Source organism: Uranotaenia lowii, chromosome 1 (assembly GCF_029784155.1).
Source record: "Uranotaenia lowii strain MFRU-FL chromosome 1, ASM2978415v1, whole genome shotgun sequence".
Taxonomy (NCBI): domain Eukaryota; kingdom Metazoa; phylum Arthropoda; class Insecta; order Diptera; family Culicidae; genus Uranotaenia; species Uranotaenia lowii.
This window is the reverse complement of record NC_073691.1, coordinates 110,458,407-110,483,406: the sequence shown is the minus strand read 5'-3', so window position 1 is coordinate 110,483,406 and position 25,000 is coordinate 110,458,407. Positions and strand designations below refer to the sequence as shown.

Genomic DNA, 25,000 nt, shown 5'->3' with positions numbered 1-25,000 from the left:
ACAGAGAGCTTCTTAACAAGAATAGAATCGAAAGGAAAAATAAAAAAAATAATCTGAATAAAATACGTTGTACACCGTCTTTTGGGGCATCATGCAACACTTTTCAACTTCAATTGCTTCTTCTAGGGAAGAATGACCCTGGTTGTTCAACTCCCTTGAAAAAAAAAAAAAGAAAAATCAATTGCTTCTTAAACCCTAATGTCCATTGATAATCCTACCGTTTGTACATCAAAAGAAATGATATTGTTCTCATGAATCGTCCAAAATTCTATAGAAATCACATTTTTAGGTTCATGCCTGAAATATTGTACATCGCATAACTTTTGATCCCATTGATAGAACTTTTCAAAAACTTCAGACATGTTAACTTTATATTTCACTCACTCTACAATATTTCAATAAAAAGCGTTGCGAAGTTTCTGAGATATTGCAGTTTAAATGTAAAAAGTTCCAAAAGTCCGATCTTCGTAGAATTACTGTATCTCTGGCCATACAATGTTTAGAAAGCTCAAATTTTGTAATATAATAGTGTGATAGTTGATCTATCTCACGCAGAAAATTTGATCGAAAAATATCATCAGAGTAAAAAGTTATGGAAGTTCAAAGTCAAAGTGACAGTGTGCGTGCTACCAATTTCTATACAATTATGAACGGTACTATATCTTTTACTTAGCAAATCTATGATTATTTTTAAATCAAACATGCAAGAATCCAAATTTATGGAAACGAGTAAGGTTAGGTGACAGGCAGAGATGCCATTCTCTACCGAGAAAGACGGAGAACGGAGAATAAATCACCCCCGTGCGATAGCTGCAAATCACCCGGGTGAGTTTTTTTGTTCCTCTCCACAGATTATTCGCACCCCGGTTTCGAAAGCCACACACACCTAATTCCAATAGCTCTGGCGTACGACAATTTGTCACTGTAGAGCACCCCGGTGAAAACACCAGACCGACTGGTTCAAGCCACGAAAAAGCAAAGACAAAAACAAACACGATGGTGTGCATAATAATAGCATCAACAAACGATGAATGTTTCGGGCGAGTGGTTCAGCTTCGTATGTGTTGGTAAACGCAACAAGCAAAGCCAGCTGCCGTCGCTGTCGCTCTCCGTGGAGAAAACATTTTTCCACTGTAGTGTGTGTGTGTGTGTGTGTAGTCGTGATGATTAACAGATTCTCTACAGAGGTTCGGCTAAAAATCTCTGCGGTGCGTTTCAGAGAATCTCTACCGAGAATCGAAAACCGAGCACATCGGTGATTCTCGTTAGAGCAATTGCAAGCCTGGTGACAGGTAGAGAAAATTCAACTACGATAATAAAGTGAACTCTTCTGACAACAAAATCGAGGCGTTAGCATATGATATTATTTTATTTGATACCATACTGCCCAGGTAACCACCAAGCATTAGCATAAGCAGTAAATATCTGCATTTCCGCTGCTTGTTGTAGTATATAAACATTTTAAATGCATAGTTGTTTTAAATTAGCATGTGATATTCTATTTAAAAGCTTTTAGTCAGTAAAAAGCTTTTTGAATGCACAATAGCCATAGCGATTTCAATGCTTGAATAATGCAATGAATAAAAATATTTCAAATCGCATTTTGGATGCTGATTAAAAACAGCTAAGCATATTAAATGCTTACAGACTGCAAGAAGCAGTGGAAATGCAGATTTAATGCTGATTTATTGAAGATGCTTATTTCTGGTTTGTAGGTACCGTAAACCGTAGAGGGTTTTGTAAAACAGGTTGTTGGGCGAATAATAATATGTGTCTTTATTTTACCCAAATGTTTTCATTATGATGTTAAACTTAAACAAGTTGCCGAATTCTACCTAGGTGTTCAGTTAATTGTTCATTCATAATCGTATCATAATGTCTAGGTATAATCAAACAAAACAACTAATATACCAACGTACCTGATTTATACCCATTCCTTCATATTTATAAATGGCATGTTTTTCTTTGTGATTAATATTGTGCATATAAGAAAAATCGTTCAAAAAAGTGGAAAAATATCATCAAAAGTGGTTCATACAATCGAAATTTGAAGCGGTATAGTGCAATAGATGATTCATCGATCAGTGATCTTGCCAATCCTTCGGGCACACCAAACACTTTGTTGAATACACCGTCAAGAAGTACTCATCCACTTCCAACATCATCTTCAACGCAAGATGCTCCAGATGTAACACCTTTGGATACGTCCTCAATACCTCTATTGAATTACGATGACGATGCCTTAGATACTGGTGAGGACGCAGAGCCTTCAGAAGAAGATTATTATAGCCCTGACGATGAATCAGATGGCCACGATAGAATAATTGAAGTTGAGTCAGGCCTTTCAACGTTTCTTCGTCAATGGAGTTTAGAGTTCTATTTCGCGCTGAAACCTCTTCTATCGCGTTTATCGCAATATTTATTTATTTATTACAAATTATTAAAATACAAGGAGGTCAATATTGGCATAATGGATTTGGTAAGTGGTGAATATTATTGTAAAGAGACTTGATATAACGATAACATATTTTTTTTTACAAAATTATGTCTTCGCGAAGCGAATATTAAACCAATGATTATTGGGATATTTCACGGTAAAATCAAACCGAAACGTGTGGAAGAATATTTGTAACCATTCGTTGATGAAGCACTACCTATTTTAAATACAGGTATTATTATCAATGGCTTCAAACTAAGTGTCAAAATAAGAGCTTTCATCTGTGATTTCCAGCTAGAGCGTTTATAAAAGGTAATATACTACAATTATTTTCTGTAATATGTGAAAGTAATTGTCCATAATTTTTCAGGAACCGTGAACTTCAATGCTTTTTATGGATGTTTAAAATGCACCACCGCAGGAGAATGTCAAAAGGATTTAAATGTAAACACTTATCCAATAAAGAGTGCACCTAAGCGAACAGATGCCGGATTCCGTAGTAAAACTACGATGGACATTATCAGACCTATAAGACTCTCGAGAATGGAAAAATGAAAAAGGTGTATGTGGACACACCCCTTTTAAGATTGCCTTTTGATATGGTAGTAGACGTCATTGTAAGTGATTTTTTGCGTTTACTCCATCTTGGTGTCACTAAAAAAATGTTCACACTGTTTAAAGATGGACACAACCCAGGTAACCACCAAGCATTTAAAACAGCACGTAAGTAGCACTATATACGCATATACGGCAGATGGATGAAAGCTACTAAGCATTTATGTAGCCCTGAATGCTACTCAAATGCAGATGACGTGTTGTTTATATGGAACAAAAATATTATGTTCCATCACTAGGTCTTCTCTTATAGCTCAGCGGATAAAGGAATCGTCCATTGATATTGATGTCGCTAGGATCCAGGTTCGAATCCTGTTCCAGGAGGAGGAACATCAACTCCAAGAGTTTTCACTACACAAGGGTGGTATACAATGGTAAAAGGTCGAGTGAACAAAGAGAGGGTGATATGCAGCAAAGAAAGGGAGGAGTGGGTCGGTAAAGAAGAACACGAGATAAAAATATCTGTGAGTGGTGATCACGGGATTTTTTATGTTTAAAAGAAACGGCGAAGCATTAAATCAGCATTTCAAATGCTTTTTAAATGCCAAGTTGGAAACATTTGTAAAGTTTAGCACTAAAGTAGCCGTATATTTTGCCAAAACCTGCATTTGAGTAGCATTCAGGGCTACATAAATGCTTATCTAATGCTAAGTAGCTTTAATCCATCTGCCGTATATGCGTATATAGTGCTACTTATGTGCTGTTCTAAATGCTTGGTAGTTACCTGGGTGCTATTGCTCGGTTGAATTGAAGGTTGTGTTAACTCGAAGTTCATATGGGGCCCACCAACCGTCCTAGTCCGTCGAGCACTATCTTAACGCTTCCCTCAAGTGTATCTTCAGAACCCTCGGGCTCTGTTGCCGCTATCCTTTTCTAAGCTATACTACTCTCATTTAAAATTTTCCTCTTCTGTCCCCCGTTCTGTTTTTCCTTTCCGAGTCAGCCAGGCGCTCATAAACCCATAAACAAAAAAAAAACAAGAAAAGTCAACATCATTTTTGTTTCTTCTGTGGAACCGAGCCTGCTAATGGTTTTTGTGCCAATTAATAAATTCTCTAAAAAAGGAAATTTCAGGCTGAACAACTTTGTCGAAAACCGTAACTTCGTATCTTATTAGACAAAAAAGTAATTATCTGTTTGACACGGGTATGTCTTTTGGCATTGATAAACATTAAATTCAATTGACACCTAATTTTAGATTTCAGTTTGAAATTTGGCGTTTGAAAAACTGCAATATTAATAATGTTAAACAATACACCAAGAAACTATGCATTTTTTTTTGCAGATCTGGTATATGTATGTATCTTTATCAGCAAATATTATTCATTAGAAATCAATTCTAAATATAATTAAAATAAATCTTGTGGGTGGCTTTAAAATAAACTAAAATTCTACTTTATGTTTAAGACTTTCGGCATGAGATTAAAAATTTCAAGTTTTTAAAATGAATTATCAAGCCAATTTAAAGGTTTGCGATCTCCTGAATTCTTCAACTAAATGGCGATTTCAATTTTTTTTTATCTTGATTGTAAAACTCATTTACCAGTTGAATCTGGATCTGAAATTTGAATCTGCAATCTTAATCTGTATTCTGAACCTGAATTTGAAATTTGAATTTTGAATCTGTTTCCGAATTTCAATACCATTGCTGAAATGTACCAAAAATACGATTTTCGAATCTTTCCAGATCAGAATTTGAAATATGAGCCAGGAAATGTTTCATAGACCTCAATCATGAATCTACAATTAAAATTCTTTTTTTTTCTGTGATTATAGAAAAAAATATATATATATTTCTATATGTGAAATATAGAAATGCAAATATATGCATTTTTTCAGATAGTCAAGCAGCTCTTAAATCACTCAGGTCCTACACATGCTCTTCAAAATTAGTGTGGGAATGTATCAATTGCCTGGAAAAACTAACTCAAAAAAATTCAGTTAATCTTTACTGGGTTCCTGGGCATTGCGGTATAGAGGGCAATGAAAAGGCTGACAGCTTGGCCAGAGAAGGGTCTTCTATTCCGCTTGAGGGACCAGAACCATTTTGCAGTATTTCCAAATGCTATTTTAAATTAGAAATGAAAAATAAAGAAAAACGTATGATTGCAAACAATTGGAAAAACTCTGTTGTAGGGCAACAGGCTAAAAGATTTATCCAACCAAGTATTAAAAAATCAGAAAAAGCTCTCAGCTTATCTAAGAAAGACCTCAAAATGTTTACAGGGCTCGTTACAGGTCACTGTGAATGCAGATATCACATGAATAAAATTGGCAGAATCAACTCTGACGAGTGTCGTTTCTGCAGTATGGAGAAGGAATCGTCAGAGCATCTTCTTTGCGAATGTCCTTCTCTTATATCGAAACGGATTAAAATAATCGGCTGTGGCATATTAGATCCCTCCGAAGTTTTTTCAATTGGTCCTAAAAAGGTGAACAGCTTCATAAGAGCGGTTATACCAGATTGGGAAAATGCTAAATCTCAAGATAGGGACACTATCTAAATATATAGAAGTGATCTTCCTTGACTTAGCATATATTAAAACAGGGGACATATTACAATAGATCAACTAACTGGTCGCAGTGATAGGTACCCAACAAGGAAAAAAAAAAGCAGTAATAAAATGAATAATTACCGCTTAAAACTAACAAAATTGAGTAAATCAATTACAATTAATGCAAATTTTATGTTTTATAATAATAAAAAAAAATTAAAAAAAGTCACAAAAAACGTTTTTTTTATGTTGCTAAAAATTAACGGTTTAGCACAGATGTTGCCAAAATCGAACGGGGCCTGTACTTGAGATAGACTGACATTAGCGTTACCACATATACAGAATTAATCATACATAATTTTCTGTATCTTTATCACGGTGTCTCTGATAAAAACATTTTATTTATCGAAAATAAGCATTGCTAATTTTTGCACCATTCGAAAGCTGGGGCTTTTCCCTTTCATTTGAGCCTAAATTTGAAATAATCTACCGCGAAAAAATAAAGTATCCGGGCACTTTATTTGGTGATGGCTACGTTATAAGAGCTCGGATCTGAAAAACTTTAGCAGCGTTGTGTTGGTTATGAGAAGAACTATCTTTCCTATTTTTTCAGATTTTGACGTTATCGTATGTTTGAAATCTTTGCGATGCTTAAAGATATGGTTAAAATAATTTTGCGCAATCGCCTCAGAAATTCTTCATTGTTGATTTGATAGCTCATGAACAGGAGTACGTAGAAGAAACAGTTGGCCAATTATATTTTTTTGGGTTTGGAGTCAATAAAAGAGTTTCTTTCGACAAATCGAAAGTTTTTTAGATCATTTAACATATTTTTTAACGTTTTCGGTTTTTTTTAAAATAATTTTTATTTAGAAATTTTCTATCATTTATATGACATGATAGATAATAAAGTTTAAAAAAAGTTATAAAATCAAAAAAATGTTAAGTTTTTTTTTTATTTGTTTATAAAAGTGAAATAACAATTGAAAATATTCGAAATAGAATGTAAATTTTACTGAGCTTTAATTTAAGATGAATGAAGCCCTAAGTGAGCTTTATGTGCAAAAAACTATCATTATTTTTAAACTTCAAACTTAAAATTATCAAAATTGCGCGAGTTTGCGCTTTTTTTTCTTTTGCACATGATTTTTGATGTTATCAATTTTCAAATGATATCAAACATTTTGCCAGGACTTGGGAATATAGACAAAAACACTTATTTGAAAAAAATCAACGTTTAAAACAAAAAATAAATAAAAGAATTTTCAAAGCAGTATACACTGTCTCTACAGTCATCGATTTTTATCTATTATACTCAAGATTATTTAACATCCCTCCATTGAAATTCTCCATTTTAAATTTTCATTTTTAATTACTTAAGAAAGTTTTATTTATAGATTTGACTTAGTCGCGCTGATTCAACGATTTTTTGAAAAATTCAATATCATACAAATACTAAAGTTTCGACAGCTGCAACAGCTTATAAACAAATCAGATGTCCAAAAAATGACCGGTACATGGTGCTAAATTTATTCAAGAATCAAATAAACATTTACATAAAAGTAATCAATGAAATTTAAATTTTGAGTTTTGGACAGGTTTTGGGTGTAATACTCCCGTGTGGAACGGTTGATTTTTTCTCAAATTTTCGGCCCAAATGGTGAAGAAGTATAAGGAGCCACTCTAGGATGCTCACGAAGTTCAAACCAAGCAACGGAATGGAACCCTTGATCTCAAATATGGTAAAAAGTCTATAGATATTGGAGATATCTGAATGCAGAACACTGTCTCTCCTCACCGTAAACAAACCGACAAGCAGCCGAACAGAATAAAATCGTGCTGCTTTATTTTTTACGTCTGATGATGGGTGAAGAAAAGTAACCCGAAACGTTACGTAAAATTTAAAAAAGTTGTTTCACTCACCGAAAAAACTCAATAAGAAAAAACCGTATATTATTTTCACGGAGATAAGGCACAATACAATGGAAAATAGTTATAAGTAAACTTGAAATGAAATTTTGCCTTAAATTTGAATTAAAGCTTTTAATTTTTAATTGTCCTGATGTTTGACATCTTTTCTAAGATACTAGTTTAAAAATATCAGGTTGAAGTTTATTTATCACTGACACTTAATGATTGATGTTAAATTTGTATCAGATATTCTCGGACGATGAGCCAAACGTTCAGGCAAATAGCTGTAAAATTTTGGTTTAAATAAAAGCGAAATACATTGAAGTGGCTGTTTCAATGTATTTCGCTTTTAATAAAGAATTGCACTGCACCTCTATCAACTCTAGTTGCAAAATATCAGCAGCATTTTCAGGAGCAAACGAAAATGGAGATACAAACAACGAAAAGTCTTGCTCGTATAAATTAAAGTCACGAAAACGGCTTTTGAATGAATCTAGAAACAATTCTAGATGAAGTACGTATTTATCAATCAGCCTCATTCAATCTTTTCAGTTCTTGACACGTAGAGAAGTGCACAAGGTTTTCTTTGGAAATTTGGTTGATCCATAACCGTAATTTCGCTTGAAAGTTTTTTACATTATCACAAGCAGTTATGATATTTTTTTCTTTTCTTTGAAGTTTTAAGTTCAAATCTTGCAGGTGGCCAGTGAGATAAACGGCAAATGCAAAATCCTGAACTCAGCCGTCTGCTTGACAATGTTCATCAGGTTCACCTTTCATTTCCAAAAATAATATTATTTCCTCTCGTAGCAAACAAAAATCTTTTTCATATTTTGTGGCAGAAAAGCCAGCGTACTTCTGTGTAGTAGGGAATGTAGGAAATAGTGATAGAAATAAAAGGTATTCATCGCCAAATTAATTATTTAGTGAAAGTTATATTAAGAGTAGGTAGTTATTCTCCTGTCATTCCACAAATGAGTAATTTCGTGATGAAATAAAAATAATTGGTTACTCAAATATTGGAGATGGGCATGAGCGTGTAACGAACAAAAAGGATTCATTCAGTCAACAAATTTTGCGAGTGATGGTAGTTTTAAAGTCGCGTTCGCGAATCAGTTTAGTTTATGTTCTCTGTTGTTAATAGGATAATTTAAAAATATAATGCTAGTCGATCACTACAGGGAACACAATCGAATTCATGTCCAATGTCTTCAAAAAATGTCGAAAATTGGCGATGATTCAAGCCACGGGAACGGTTAAAATTTATAGTAAGGTACACCGGGGTAAGTGGGGACGGTGGCTATTAAAACAATACTGTGAACTATTTTTTCAAACTTTTAATGCAGAATGTTAAATTTACTTGTAATCTATCCAATAACTGTAAAAGAGATACGGTTCCGACAATTGCGGATGTTTACGGTGATATTTTCAACTACGATGTCGAGGTGATGTGCATCTTTTTCAATCGCAAATTTCTCGTAAACTAGCTGGCTCTTGACGAAAAACTTTTCATTGAAACAATCCTAACATTTGAAACAACCAGATAGAAAAAGAAACGACGGTTAAAAATTGAGAAAAAAGGGTTTATTTGCAAAAATCAAAAATTTTGTCTCCAAACCCTACCTGGGGTAAGTGGGGACGACTTTATATATACTTGATGTCAACACATTTTTTCAATTTTCTCTACTTCATTCAATACAATTTAGCGTTATTCAGCATTCAGATCATGAAAAGTTGGGAAAAGTACTTGTTTTTTCTAAATTAAGTGTATATTTTCGATAATATCGGATTACACACAATAATCATTGAAAGATGCCTTATTAATGGTACCGTGAACTTTTTTCAAAATTTCGGACGGTTCGAGCAATAAAGTAACGTATTCAACCAAAAACCGCAAATTTGTAGAAAATATCCTGAGAAATCAAAGGGAAAATCTACCGTCCCCACTTACCCCATAAAGCGGGGTAAGTGAAGACACCAGCAGTCCATAACAATTTACGTGATAACTTTATTCGCTTTGCGTCTATCAAGCTCATCTCTTCAGCATTTGTGAACAACATGTTCTGCATAATATTGAACGCGATTTTATCAAAATTGACCCACTGCTGATTTTTTAATGATTTTTTAAAGTTGAACTAAACGAAAAACTGTCCCCACTTACCCCGGTGTACCTTATCTGGAACTGGTTTTAGCACATGTTGGAACTTTAATTGCTTTGCGCATAATGCCGAAAATTAGCGAATTTGAAATTGCTATCGGTCTCCCTCATTTTAGCAAGCAGTTTTGCACCAACACCATTTTTAGCCCCAAACATAGTTGGTGCACTATCCGTTACTAGACTAGCTAGCGAAAACATCCTTACATATTTTACATAAAAATCACTGGTGTTTTTTTTTGTTGCAATTTAAGACGGGGCTACGCGGGCCGCATTGACCAAGACCGCGGGCCGCATGCGGCCCGCAAACCCCCAGTTTGACATGCCTGCCTTAAATAATGCAGTAAATCCGTTTCCGACAGGCAAAAAGTATTGCCTGACTAATAGACACCAAGTAAATAACTAATAGTGAGCAGTTCCATAGATCGCAATTTGTGCAACCGGTTGTTACGCAATGTGACAGTTGTGTTCTGATGGACAAATTATTTTTTTAGTTAAAACTGGATTTAAGAGTTCAAATTCTTCGAGATGCCTTCTCATGAAACTGTCCCAATAAGATTCCAATTGCCTTTTTCAGATGAATTTGTGTAAAAGATCATGATTTTGCAAAAGTTTTGCTTCTGTGGTATAAATAATTATTGAAAAAAGTGTGCAAAGATTAAAAACAGAGATTTCATGGTAAAGTTAGAGTATAATAAGAGTAAGAGTGAGAGTAAGAGATTCTGAATGATCATAGCCTTAGAACAATTTTTTTGAAGATTTTTTAACCTTTTTAATGGTTTTTTCAAAGACAAAATCATTCTTATCACTGTGAAAACGCTTATCTTACCTGTAGCGTTAATTCAACTACATATGTCAATAACATGATATAATAGAAAATTTCTCTGGCAACAACTTTGTAGAAGACATAAATAAGCGTTTTTGGAGGCATTCGTGTTACAAAAAGTAGTCAAATATGGGATTTTTGAAGCGAAAATTCAAGATTGTTCATATTTGTCAAAAGTACACGAACTGAACCTAATGCCTCCCGTTGATTTTTTTCGATAACAAGAAAATGAAAATCACAAAATCTCTACATCCGCTATGCTTTCAACAATTATTAGTGGTTGATGACGGCTGATGACTTACTACTATTTTAAAATATTCTCTGAACTCATTTTAAGTTGTCAGATCTTAAGCAATCAGATTTGTTTTACAACTTGTTCATTTCGTATTTTAAAAGTTTTGCATTTATTCAAATTTACATTTTTCTCAAATAAAAAAAACGGGTTTTTATCTGGTAGTGTGGAACACTGTAAATGTTTGTCTGTAAATTTCTGCATTTTTGGCTTTCCCCTGGAATGTTTTTTTGTCTTTATTAGGGAGACTTTCAGCCTTTGGTGGGTTCGTCTCTATGGGATGTTATTTTCTTACTTTTATAAAAACAAAATATAACATCGTGTCATGAACAGAATTTATAGCAGTTGCCTTAAATGCTTAAATATTGTTTCTATATTTGTTTGACCAGATTATGCACATATTCAAGATGTTACATTGCTCAAAGTATGAAATAAGTATCAAAATTTTGAAGTTAAGCAGGTATCATATTTTTGTTTATATAGCCGGAACAAATTAGAAATCTTTCTTTTGTCACTTAGAGTTGAAACATCACAAGGAGGGCAATAATGATAAACCAAAACAAGTTTTCGATAAATTGGAAAAAAATTGGACAAAAGCTGGCATGCAACAAACTTGTATACAATCTATTTAGATCGAAAATTTGAAGAAAAAAATCGTAATCAACAGGTGATATAATTCCCATCTTCTACAGTTTGGCTGTCGCTCTTTCTACTGTTTGAATTTTCGAAGAATTTTTTAAATTTTTTGTTTAAACTGCCTTAAACTTTGTTTATTCCTCCCTCCGGGATTTATGAAAAAAATGGAATGACAAAAAAGAATTTGATATTTGTTCCGCAATAAATCAGAGGAAATAGAACATTTATACACTCTACAATCAATATCTAAGTTGATAGAATACAGTGAGCGAAATAAGAATAGTACCACTATGTGTTTTGCTTGTTAAAATATGAATGATTGAAAATCACCAAAATTTTCTTCTGCAATTGGTTTAGAATTGTTTAACGGATAAATCAAGCAGAAGTTTACTTTTTATGGACGTAGAAATTGGCGTTGAGGATCAAAAACATGAAAAAAAAGGTAAATAAGAATAGTACCACCTGTGTTTTTTTATTTATTTTATTTATTATTCACGGTCTTCGACAACTTAATATCATTCAGACTGATTTCTGAATCCATGCCTAAAACTATCTTTACTTATATTATAATCATAACAAACAAAACCTTGATTAAACAATTTACACGATATGTCAAATGCGTTGTAAAATTCGTTTCTTCCATAATAAATTGTTCTTTAAACGAACACACACACATAGGATCTCAGTGAAACTTCATGTTTCTTTGAAGAGATCTAAATTCTACTTAAGACTAAGCGTACATCTTTCAAGGATATAATGGCTAGCATCTTATTAATGCTATAACACCACCAACCCACAGAAAGAGTACTTTGTTTGCCGTGACCAAGACTTGATCTCATGACCTCTGGCTTAGAAGACTTGAACGCTATCCTCTAGGCCACGGTCGGCGGCGGCAGAGGCTTAGAGGCTTAGAGGCTCAAAATTCCGTAGAGAGCGAGATGGGACATGATACGGGATCATTTCGACGAGGTTAGCACTGTCTATGTCGTGAGCCGATCGGTTCGATGTTCAGGATCCTACATCGGTCGTGGTAAGGTGGAAGTCTCTAACCAAATCAAGATTATTTCTTTAAATTTACTGTGTAAAAGTGAACGATAATGCTTCTACGAATTATTTGAATAGATAACTGCATTTTAAGCCGTCGCACACAGGGGTAAAACATGAAAAAGGCGATCAAAACTGTTTTCTGCCGAAATTATGCGTTTTAGACCTATAGTGTCTTCGAGACTAATAACAACCAACTTTACAAGGGCTAAAAAACTAGTTTTTTGAAAAATTAATGAATCCACTAAGAAGTGAGTTGGAAAAACTACCTTTTTTATATCCATTTTAGAGCTATATTGTCTGAGAAAAGTTTTTAGCTTGTACCAATTCTAGCAACTTTGCTAAAGCAGTCATAGCTGTAACATTAATCGTTTCAAAGTTATGATAATTTTTAGAAAAATAACATCAATTTTCAGTTTTTTCAACATAACTTTTTTGCCCGTGATTTTTCATATAAAATATGTTCTAGAGAGTTTTGAAGACAGAAAAGTTGAACACTTTTGCTGAATACACTGTAAAAAAATTTTGAAGTTTAAACGAGATATCTTAAAAATACTTAACAAAAATAGTCATTTAGAACTGGTTATATCTCCTGAGTTCGGACGAGTTCGGTTACATATTTTACAGTTTTGCAATCAAAAAAGTATCGCCTTTCAAACAATATACAACTCAAAATGGCCAATTGTGATCTCCATTGTGTAAATGTCAATAGAAGTGAGATAAAAATGAAGTTTTTATACTAGTGCGTCGTCTAGAATTCCAAAGGTTTTCAAAGGGTTTTAAAAGCGGGCTTAAAGAGATGCTCCTCTAGCGTTAAGAAATTTGATATTTGATTTCTAATACTTTATCAAACTAATTGATTTCTTCATTAACATTCATAAGTATGATGCGAATTGATGAAACAAAGATTTATGGCTGAATTTGAATCCAAAAAACAGGCTTCAAATTCAAAAATACTAATGTTCTTAAATTATCAAACACTATTTTTCTAGTTTTAAGTCATAAATGGCAGCACTATCTTGCAATTAAACCGAATTTATGCCCATCTTCGTAAACCAGGGATTAATTCAGGTGAGCTGGATGATTTTGGTCAAGAAATGAGTACTTCGTACCGTGTGAACGCCTTGGAAATTCTAAGATCACTAAATCAAAAAATTAGAACTGCTTCAAGGTCACCAATAGTGAATTACTTGGACAGATAATCAGAATAATGTTGTACTTTCCGATGGAGCTTGATAGACCAGACGACAGTATAACTGTTATGAATTGCAATTGAATCGGAAGTGCAGATGAGCATGAATTTTGGCGATGGTATATTCTTGTGCTGATGATTTTTTTGCAAATCCGGAAAAGCTTTCTGCAGCGTGAACTCCAATAAAACTTTGTTGGAAAACTACCTCGACATGATGAATATGGGCCTAAATAAACCTGGAAAAATAATATTGAGTCTTAATTTGGTTTTAACTGCAAGATAGTGCTGCCATCTACGACTTAGAACTGGAAAAAGTGTGGTTTACTGTGAAAAATCTAGGTTTTAGAATTCCAACCTGTTTTTTCTTATTCAAAATAAACCCAGGATGTTTGTTACATCATTTCACGTCATTTAAATGAAGAAAGTAAGTAGTTTGGTGAATTACAGCTCAAATGTCAAATTCCTTAGTTCTAGAAGAGCATCTCTCTAAACCCCCTTTTAAAACCTTTGAAAACCTTAAGAATTTTAGAAAACTGCTTAAAATGCAGTTATCTATTCAAATAATTCGTAGAAGTATTATTATTCACTTTTACACAGTAAATTTTCAGAAATAATCTGGTTTTTGTTGAAAAATACAAGTGGTACTATGCTTATTTCGCACCCTTTTTCATATTTTTGCTCGTCAACGCCAATTGCTAAGTCCAAAAAAGTAAGCTTATGCTTGGTTTATTTATTAAACAATGCAAAACAAATTGTAGCAGAAAATTTTGGTGATTTTCAGTCATTCATGTTTTAACAAGCAAAACACATAGTGGTACAATTCTTATTTCGCTCACTGTACTATTTCTGGATTTGGCACAATCAGTGATGAGCAGCCTTATGAGATTACATGAAATAATAATCTCTCTGTTTGTGATATTCCAACTCTTGTCTCTCGGTTCGTATAACTTTGTTGATTTCTTCAAAGTTGTGGCCAGAGAAATTTTCTATTAAACCATGTCTTTGACATATGTAGTTGGATTAACGCTTTCACAGTGATTAGTATGATTTTGTCTTTGAAAAAAGTAAAAAAAAAATCTTTAAAACATAAATTGTTCTAGACCCCCCGATGTATTATTTAAAACTAGCTGATCCCATACGAACTCCGTTTCGCTTTCAACTTGGAATATGTCATGAGCAGTTTGTATAAAATGCGATTGCCAAGCATTTTCCAGATGTACTTCCTAATTCATTGTTAATAAATAATTGCAAAAATATTGGACGATCACTTTATCTGTCGTCTGTAACTTAATTTGAAATCAGGAATCAATCAACCGTGCCAACAAAACCCCGTGTATAAATTTCGATTCGATCGTTGCATAACAACGCAATTATTGCCTTAAAGTTAAACCCCTTTCGACGGCCTCTTTGATATTTGAAATTGATTGCCCTTTTCTCAAAACTCCCGTGTGCAAATTTTCAAAGCAATCCGACGAAAAGTAACGTCAATATCGCGAAAATAATATTTGTCTTGTATGGAAGACCACCTTAAGAAGGGGTCATCCGAAAATTTGAAAACATTTTTCATTCTTCCTGGTCCAAATGAGCATCCATGCCAAATTTCAGACCTCTAGCTCTTAAGACGGCTGAGTCTATAGAGGACAAACTAACAAACAAACGTACATACAGAAATTGCTTTATAAATATATACTAGCTGACCCGGTGTGCATTGCTACACCTTGCAAAAATAAAGGTAATTTGTAAAAATTTATTCAAATTTTGTTTTTTTAAGCATTTTTTTTTTCAATCAAACCTCATCATGGTTTAGAACCAAAAACTTTGAAATGAGAGCTGCAGTTGGAGTTCCGAATCGCAATTCAAGAATGGTAAATATTATTTACTATAGCTTGATCTCTGAACTTGTTTTCAAGATCTGAAATTTGTACTTTGAAGCTTCATAATGACTCAAATAATGTCAATATTTATGGATATCCCACCTTTTTTCCCAAAGTGGGAAGTTACGAACTTCCATAAAAACATTTGTCACATCTATTTTTGAGTTATGCCAAATATCCGTACGCAAGAAACCCTCTTTTAAAATATGGTCCCTTCTTTGAAAAGCTCTTTATCTTAAACTTGCATGGGAGCTCCCCCATCTTTTCCAATTTTTTCCCCCACTGCTTGAAGAAGGTAGGCTGATTTACCTGGCTCGAGTTTACATAAATTCCTGATTGAAAGAAATAGATTCGCATATAGGAATTCATTGCATATTGTACTTTATTGTACTTTATGGAAAACCGATCAATAGCGTGATTCGGGACAGTTTTTTGAGTATATTTCTAAAATTCTGTATTATGAGCACTTCCAGCCCCTGAATAGCTTTAGATGATGTATTTTTTGAAGTTAAAAAAATAAGCAATCGAAATTTGAAAAAAAAAAAACGATGAAAAGGATTTTTGATAACCATTTTCAAACAGCTTTTTTCACCATCCTCGCCCTTCGAAGCAGTTTGAATATCTATCCTTTTTGCGCCAAAATTATGTTAAAAATTGTTTCGCCATATGCGAAACTCGTGGACATGAGACATTATAGCTTGAAGTTTTCCCAAACAACACTTATCATGGTATGAAAATTATCGATTTTATACAGTGCAAATTTCAATTTTTAAAAAATTTATTAAAGCAAAAAATATCAGTTGCATCACAAAATAATTTCTCCGCGTTTTATATATATATATATATATATATATATATATATATATATATATATATATATATATATATATATATATATATATATATATATATATATATATATATATATATATATATATATATATATATATATATATATATATATATATATATATATACTGATCTTATATTTTTAACAAATAATTTTTTTTTAAATATTTTGATTACACTTTGAGTTAATCGATAATAATCTACTTTGATGCTGTGAATGTAACTAAGTACAGAAACTGATTTATACTGAGAGATCATTGACACAATTTTCTAATTTCAATTGATTGTTTGACTCAGGAAAGACACAAATCGTAGTCATTCGCAGTACACAGTTAAAACAAAAAGGGGCAATAGCGTGTAGCAAAATAACATGATTAAAAATTATTTGACAGTCGGCAGTCCATAAAAATCAGTGGCGCAGTCCAATTTAGTGCACCAAGCGTTATGAAAAGGTCATCGTAATACAGGGTTAGTATCTGGAATTGAAATTTCTTATACGGAATTTTGAGATTTGACACAGACTTAAAAGATTTTTTTGTCTCGGAAATACAGATTTGAATGTGGCAACACTGACTAAAATCCCTAGTTTTTTTTTTACGTACATGCATACATACTCAGTGTGTCAAGGTTTCAAATAACAAATTCAATCTTCTTCCGGCGTCGTTTTGCGGATTTCAGGAAGAAGAAAATCACATAACATATGTAAACCTACACCGAAACGTATCTGGGTTCGTGATTAAATCTTCTTTAAGAAAACCACTGTCCTGAAAACAGTAAAAAATAGGTGAAATAAAAAACAAAAAGCTTACAACAATGTTGGAACTATCTAGTGAATGGATTATAAAGAAACGTGCAAATTTAAAGGCAGGTGTGTTTTTCGGTAAAACAGATAGATAAGCGATTTACTCCCATGATGTTTTTTTCTCTCCACTAATAATAGTCTAATTTCGCAGTCATTAAATACCTACCCATTTTGTGTGTGTATGATCAGGTGCTTCTCGAGACTTGTGGAAAAACATGGGGCTTAACGACAATGTCGGATTTCTCGGTTATGTTTTTTCTTGTACAAAAAATAGTTGAACGTCATTTTATCTTGAATTTTGGTTTCTACTTATGTGTATCACACAAACACGGTTTATGTTACCACACACATACACATAGATAACTGATTACAATGGAAAGATTCGTGAGTTGCACAGATAGAACAGAAAAGATTGAGCATGCAAAATGAAACATAAAAACACATAAAACACACATATTTTTTAACACGAAACAGTATACGACAATTGTTACGCTATTGTTAAATGTCTAATTAAAAAATATAGCACACTTCTGTCGAGATAGATATGAATAATTTTCTCAAAAGACGGTAAGGAAAGTGGTTGACTAGCGACATTGGTTAAACACAACACGACAACGATTTTAAACAAACTGACTTTAAATGGGTAGAATGAGGCTGTTGAATAGGATCCCAAACTTTGAACTCCATTCAACAACTTGGACAAATGTACTTCTTTGCCAACAAAGTGCTGCCGAGTAATCACTCAAATGCCTTCTTGGTGAAATACTAATAAGAGATTTTTTTTTGTAGATTTTGGATTGTTTCGGAAACCGTAAACATTTTTTCTCCGGACTTGGAAGCGATCCGGCCGGAGGAAAGCGTAGATTGACTTGTCGAAGAGTGGTACGGAAATTTGGTTTACTTTTTGTCTCTAAATGCTCTGTGTGTGTTTTAAATAGTTGATATTTGTAAACTTAGATAGATTAAGAATATTGGTTAAAGTTGAGTCGATTCTACTGAAGAAAGGCTACTATCGATGCAGTAGATTGGTGGTATGAGGTATACCGGCTCGTAGATGCTGTATATAAGATAGATAGAAGTGCAAATACAATAGAGGAAACGAAGGGAATGAAAACTATCAGAAGGATTCAATTCAATATGGCGTTCAAATATTGTTAAACCGCGGACCGGTGTCGGTTATCTATCTATTTTATCGTAAAACATCAGGTGTGTGAGTAGCTGTTTGGCACTAGTATAATAACTATTCCAGATGAAGAATATGCATTATATTATATGTGTAGAATAGGATTGGTTTTAGAATCTGATGTAGTAGATTATTGGTTTGGTAGCTAAAAAGCGTATCGGTCTAACCTTGGCGAATGACAATACCACTTTGGGCTTCATCGGGACATAATGGGTTGTTTATTTCGATCTGGATCGATTTGGTATTGCTTGATATGGTTCTTCTTGCTGAGCGTCCCCCTGCTTGGCCGATAGGATCGAGTGATGGAGAAGTAGCTATTCATGACGATATCTCACCAACTTATGCAGTACGTTTACTTTAGAGTGTAGACTACTTCTATTTCGTGATTGTAGAACAAAATTTGGTTACTCTTACTATGTTCATATTGGAATTTTTTGTTGTAGATATTTTTATGCTGTTATCAGAGCTTATAAATGCTTGCAACTTATTCTTTTCTAGTGAGCTTATTCTTCCTCTTCTGCTTCATTTTCCATTTTGATTTGCAAGGTTCGTGTGTGTTTTTTTCGTCCAAAATCGGCTGCTACTGTTTACTTTAGTAGTAGTAGTAGTACAATGGCAAGGGCGCCCGCTGCTGGCATTAGAAGAACTTTATGTCCTTCATTTCCATTTCCCCGGGGCGGGATTTGTGGTAGGTATAGATGTGCGTCATTAGCGAGTTTCTAGAACAATAGACGCGCTCGCAGATGATGCAACGGTACTCTTCCTGTCTTTCCGCATGTTTATCTGCGATATGTCGTTTCAGAGATGCTTTCGAGCACAATACTTTACCACACAGCTGACATGAAAACAGTTTCTTAGGAGAACAGCCTGGAACAAGACATACGAAAAAACATTCCAAAATCTGCCCGTATTTATTGAGTTTTAAACAAGTTTGGTATTGTTTTACAGATTGCAGCATTGCAGTTTGAATTTAAAGGATTCGTTTTATTTAATTTTAATTGTTAAAACTACAGAGTGAGAAGGAGTGGAGAGACGATGAGAAGAGCTAAGTAGAGGTAGAGTTGTTTGTATTCGTTCTGTTATACGCTGTCAGAGAGCAGTGGAGGAATAGGTGAGAAAGAGATAGACAGGTGTTAACGGCTTTCAGAGAAGAACAAGGTATGGTTGGATGCGTAAAGATCGAGTATCTTCACACTTTAACGCAGAAGGGCAGAACCGAGCTTTGAGATTCGAGCTCCTCCATACGCCGAGCAAGAGCGCAAGATATTATTGCAACCCTACGACCCTATTTACGGTAGAGACTTCAACGGCAACGTCAACAACGGCAAAACAAGCTGTCATATTCTGCATGGAAAAAATGGTAGTTTTTCTTTTATTTTTAATCGTATATTTGTAAAAAATATTGATCATGTGTTAGTATTCTGAATGTTTCACTGAAATAAACATATTTTTTAAATGCTTATTAACTGTAGTTTCAGAAGAAATATATTGTTTTTCTTATCAATTTGCAATCTCTTTTTTCGATTTGTTTTTTTTTGTTTTCATGTAAATAAATATTGGGATCTATTCCTTTCAATTTAATGTTTATTTTTGTTTTCTTTTATCTTTGTGTTGCTCTTGTTATTTATTACACAATTATAACAGTTTGTCGAGATGTTGGAAAATAGATTCAGATTGTGTATCATGATTGATAACTACTGCTCTATGTAGAAATGCGTGTATGGTATTTATACGATTTATCCTGCTGGGGTTTTGGAAAAATTTGCTATGCATAATATGTTTATATAAACATGTTTCGCCATTTTTAGGAAACTTATTTGCTCTCTGTACTATATGGATGTCGTAAACTGTTGTTTAATATACTTAAACCGAGAGAAATGCCAAAATAAGGAACAGAATTTGGTTGAAACTGTATCTACGCTTTTATCTAAGTAGTCAATGGGCAGCACGGCCTACTTTTCGTTTACTATTGGCGTACAATTAACTATATAGTGATATAAAATAAGTATGAAACGATTACAAAATTATTCTAGAATGAGCTATTCAATGTGATACGTTTGTATAAAATAAACTTTGCATGTGTGGGTGTTGATGGGTGTATTTTTATAGTGCATCAATATCGTTCTTTTAAAATCTTAATGTATTTAATTCTTTTGTTCCGTGGTTCAAATCAAGTGTAACTATATTTAGTATATTGTGTGTACTGCGTTTTGAAGATCTAGTAGTAGATAGTTCTTGGGTAAATTTGCAGTTCTGTATATGTTGTCTTCTGTTTTAGTTTTCTGACTCTATTTATGTATTGATAAGTTTTAACGTGTCATTTATAGGTTGGTTGATAGAACAAAACCATTTGTATGTTTGCTTCATTGATCAACAAAGGTTTTGTCAGTATTTTGTTTTTTCTTCTTTTGCTGAATATGAACGTATTAAGTTATTAAGCTATTTGCAGTCACTTTTTAAATTTATGTTTTGTGTTATACATTGTATGGTAAGATTGTTTTTTTTATTTACAATGTATTCATTCGCTATAGTTGATTTTGTTTGTTTTTGTTTCAAAGTTTATGCGGAGGGACTGTATTTATGCATGTGTGTGTTGAATTGTTTATCATTGCAACGAATAGGAAATGAGATTTTAATTTCTGTTTTTGCCTGCTCTGCACAGTTATTTTTGTTTCGAAAATAAAAATAAATAAAGATAGTATAAATAACAAAAGAATAAATATAATAAATTTAAAGTCTTCTGAAAATTGCCAGATTTTTTTTTTCATTTTTGCTTCTCTATAAATATACTCTCTAATAATAATAATTTTGGTATCGAATTGTCAAAATCAGACTTTTTGTTTTTACTTTATTTTAAATTACGCGATTCGTCTTATCAATTTTAGCCCAATTAGATAATTTATGATAAAGAAAATATAATTTTTACTGTTCAGTCTTTTAGACAATCACAAACATGTTTTCACATAAATTATATATTTAATAACAATTTTGAATTTCGATTTTTCGATAAACTTCAATTTCGAAATCAATCACATTCCGATTCATCAACAGATAGTAAGGTTCTTAGTGTTATGTTGTTGCACCCCGCGTTTATGAGATTTGGAGCAAAAATTTTCATTTTATTATTTTTTCAACATTTAAAAATCACTTCTTCTAATACTACGTCATACTTGGTAACTACAAAATTTTGAATTCTTTTGCTTGCCCCCATGTTTCAATTATTTGTAATTTGCTGTGTTTGTTTTGCTCGTTACTTTTACTAGCGGTTCGTTTTTATTCTTCTTAAATATCCCGTGCATTTGTTTGTTTTGCTTATTTCGCTCTTTAAACCTAGTCAGTCGTCAAACAACTTATTTTGTTCTAATTTTTTTTCTGTTGGGTCATTAAATCATCCGAACTTGTTTGAAGCACTGTTTGTTGTTTTTTTTTTATTTTATCAACGCTTTACATGTTGTGGATCAAAATGCAATGTTTCTCTGTGACCTAATAAAATGAACCATCAGAAGCATGCTTGGAGAATCAAGTAAATAAAACTGTTTCTACGACAAGAGTGGGTGGGAAAGGGGAAAAGGAAGGGTGTTTTGTCTGATGATATGTTTGAAGTAATGAAAACCTTCGTACGCATTCCATATTTAGGACAGTCTTTAGCTTTTAAAAAATACCACTACATATTCAGTGCAAGTTTTTTGCTTATTTCAAAATTTTAAACACCTCTTGCGCATCGTTCAACTAAGCTCATTTTTTTCTAATAAGATTGTAGTTGAGTTTGTTCCAGTAAAATTGAAAAGTTAATTTTTTTTGTCTATAAATGTGTCGAGTGAGTTTCAGTGAGTTGATTAAATGAGCTTCAAATATGTATCGGGTCTTCTGCTAGGGCAAAGAATAATTCCGGCGCCGGAGGTTTTGGTTCCAGGGCGAATTTTGTAAGATTGCCCGTTTTTATCCGGGTTTGCCCGGATATTTCATACAAAATTTGATTTCATTGAAAAATGCCCGGATTTATTCACTTTTTTCACAATAAACAAAAAAAAAAACAAATTGTGATGTAAATTTTTTTAATTTATGCTTCCAAAACGATTTTTTTAAAGAAAGTTTTATAAAAATAATCATGAAAAGTTTTTTAGGCCTAAAATACGATTTGAAATCTGTTGATAAATTTAGATGAAAAAATGTTTTTTTAATTTTTTTTTCTTGAATTAAGTTGAGTAATTTCTGGGTTTTGACCATATTGGCCCAGATTTAGCCCGGATTTATGATCGTCAATTTTGAAATCAGGTGCCCGAATTTTGCTAGGTTTTTATATAAGCATCATTGCAAGATTTATTGCAGATTAATGGACCAAATTCCAGTTTCATTACAAGTTTGACGAGTTTGACGAAACAATCGGTGCTACCTGAGTAGTTTTCTTTGTTTGATTGACCATTCAAAAGCTAATCAAGCTCATCAAACAGAAGTGTCAAGGTTGCTAAAAATTTCAATTGAAGATCTAGCCCAGTCAAACCTCTATGAGTGAGAGAAATCGTTATTTCCCATGATTTTTTTTAAGACAAAACCTCTATAACTGAGAATGTAAAAGCGAAATTTTTTTTCCTGGATAAATTAAAAAGATTATCATTTTCGAACTAAAGTTTTGGTCCAAACTGAATTCCTTGTATCAATCTGATATCGAACCGAGGGAATCTGATGTCGTGGTACAAAAATGTTTGAATGATTGACGTACAGTATAATTCTGAATTAAGTACCTTGTTTAAGTCACTCTAAGTGAACTATCATTCGAACATCTCTATAAGCATCAAGAGTGGCTATTCCTGATTGTGATTAGTTTCAATTGTTCTCAAACTCATTATTTTAAAAAGAAATAAATCATAAACCTCCTTCAAAGATGGTTGTAGATTTCATCCTACAATAAAAATAGTAATAAATGTTGGCTATAATAAATAAATTTTTTTCCAGAAAAAAATATTGTTTGGAAGATTTCACACTGGTGCCCTCATTTAAGGAGAATTTTAAATAAAAGTACAGAAAAAATACTAAAATAGTTTATACCAATGCTACTTTGTTGAACATTTCAAGTTTGTAAAATGTGACACTGCAGAGCTATGTTAAAAAGATTACCGAATATAGGGCTTTTTCATGCTTTATTTTACAAACACCGGGCAATATACAATAAATTTTACTTTTCCATGTTTGCATTAAAAACAAAGATTTCTATGAAACTATAGCACATTCTACCACGTGTGTTTTCTTCTAGCTTTTCCCTGCGCGATGTCAGATGCAAAGGTTTGGATGCGCATTTGTATTACTAGCATCTCCAGCTTGTAGAGGATATCTTTTTCAAATGAACACACAATAGCCTGATGCAAATAATACAAATGCGCTTACAAACCTTTGCTTCTGACATCGCGCAAGGAAAAGCTAGAAGAAAACACACGTGGTAGAATGCGCTATAGTTTCATAGAAATCTTAGTTTTTAATGCAAACATGGAAAATTAAAATAGATGTATCTCGTTTGGATACAAGTGGATACTGACGGTTGTACCTGCATCTTGTTGACGAAATCTTGACTTCATTTTGCAACTAAAGCGGGCTGCCCGATATTGCCCGGTGTTTGTAGAATAAGGCGTGAAAAAGCCCTATATTCGGTAATCTTTTTAACATAGCTCTGCAGTATCACATTTTACAAACTTGAAACGTTCAACAAAGTGGTGTATTTTAGTAAGACAAACAACTTTGCGGAACATATTATTAAACTTAAAATTAAGCGAAAAAAGTTATTAATAATAAACTGATTTTTAGAGGTTAAGTATCTAATTTGGCCGATATCTCTGAGAATAATTATTTTAGAAACTTGACATCTGAGACAAAGTTGTGGAAAATTTGATTTTAAACAAGTTTGTCCAAGACATCGAAGAGCTAAAACCTATAACAGAGAAGTTAGAAATTTTATCTCACTTGTAGGAGGATTAATCAGAAAAATAATAGTTTTTTATTATAGAACTGATTTTACTGACAAACTTCTCCGAAGACACCAATAAGCTTAAATGTGACCTAAAAAGTTATAAGCAACGATCACGTTTTTCACATTTTAGACCACTGTGCAATGTTTCGAAAATCGATCAAGAAAAACAATCAGGATTCGCTTCAAGGTAGAAAACTTTTACATCAAGTTTCCGTTGAATATTTGTTGAATATCAACACCGGACCAATCAAATGTGATCGACGTACATTTGGTTTGAAAATCCACTTTTTTAAGATTTGATTTTAAAAAAATTCTGGGTCCAAAAATTTTTACAATTTTTTTTTTTAATTTTGTTTTTGTTATAGACTACACGTAAAATATAAAAAATGAACCAAATTTGTATAAAAATTTAAAATAAGCAAGCTATTCTCTAGAAAAAAAAATTGTTTGCAAAAAACTTGTTATTCAACTGACCAAAATATGTACTTAGCTAAAATGTTATACCATCTAAAGATGCGGATTTTTGTGCACTTGAACTTTGCTGGAAAAAATATGTAGTTTGTATCGTGTGAAGAGCTATTTAAGGTTAAATTCTTTTTAAAATTACGATTCCAGATATTTTTTTTAATTTGTTAGATTGTTCTTATTAAATACCTACTTCAAAATCGAAACACTTGCAATAAAAGACTTAGATGATTTGTAAGAACCAACAGAAGGCCAAAGTCAAAAA

At 32.9% G+C, this 25,000-nt stretch overlaps 1 protein-coding gene across 8 annotated transcripts in view; it reads left to right on the top strand.

Annotated features, from left to right (window-relative positions):
* The window catches only part of LOC129738637 (broad-complex core protein isoforms 1/2/3/4/5), a 257,900-nt gene that overhangs the window by 6,509 nt on the left and 226,391 nt on the right, over window positions 1-25,000 (top strand). The window lies entirely within an intron of this gene.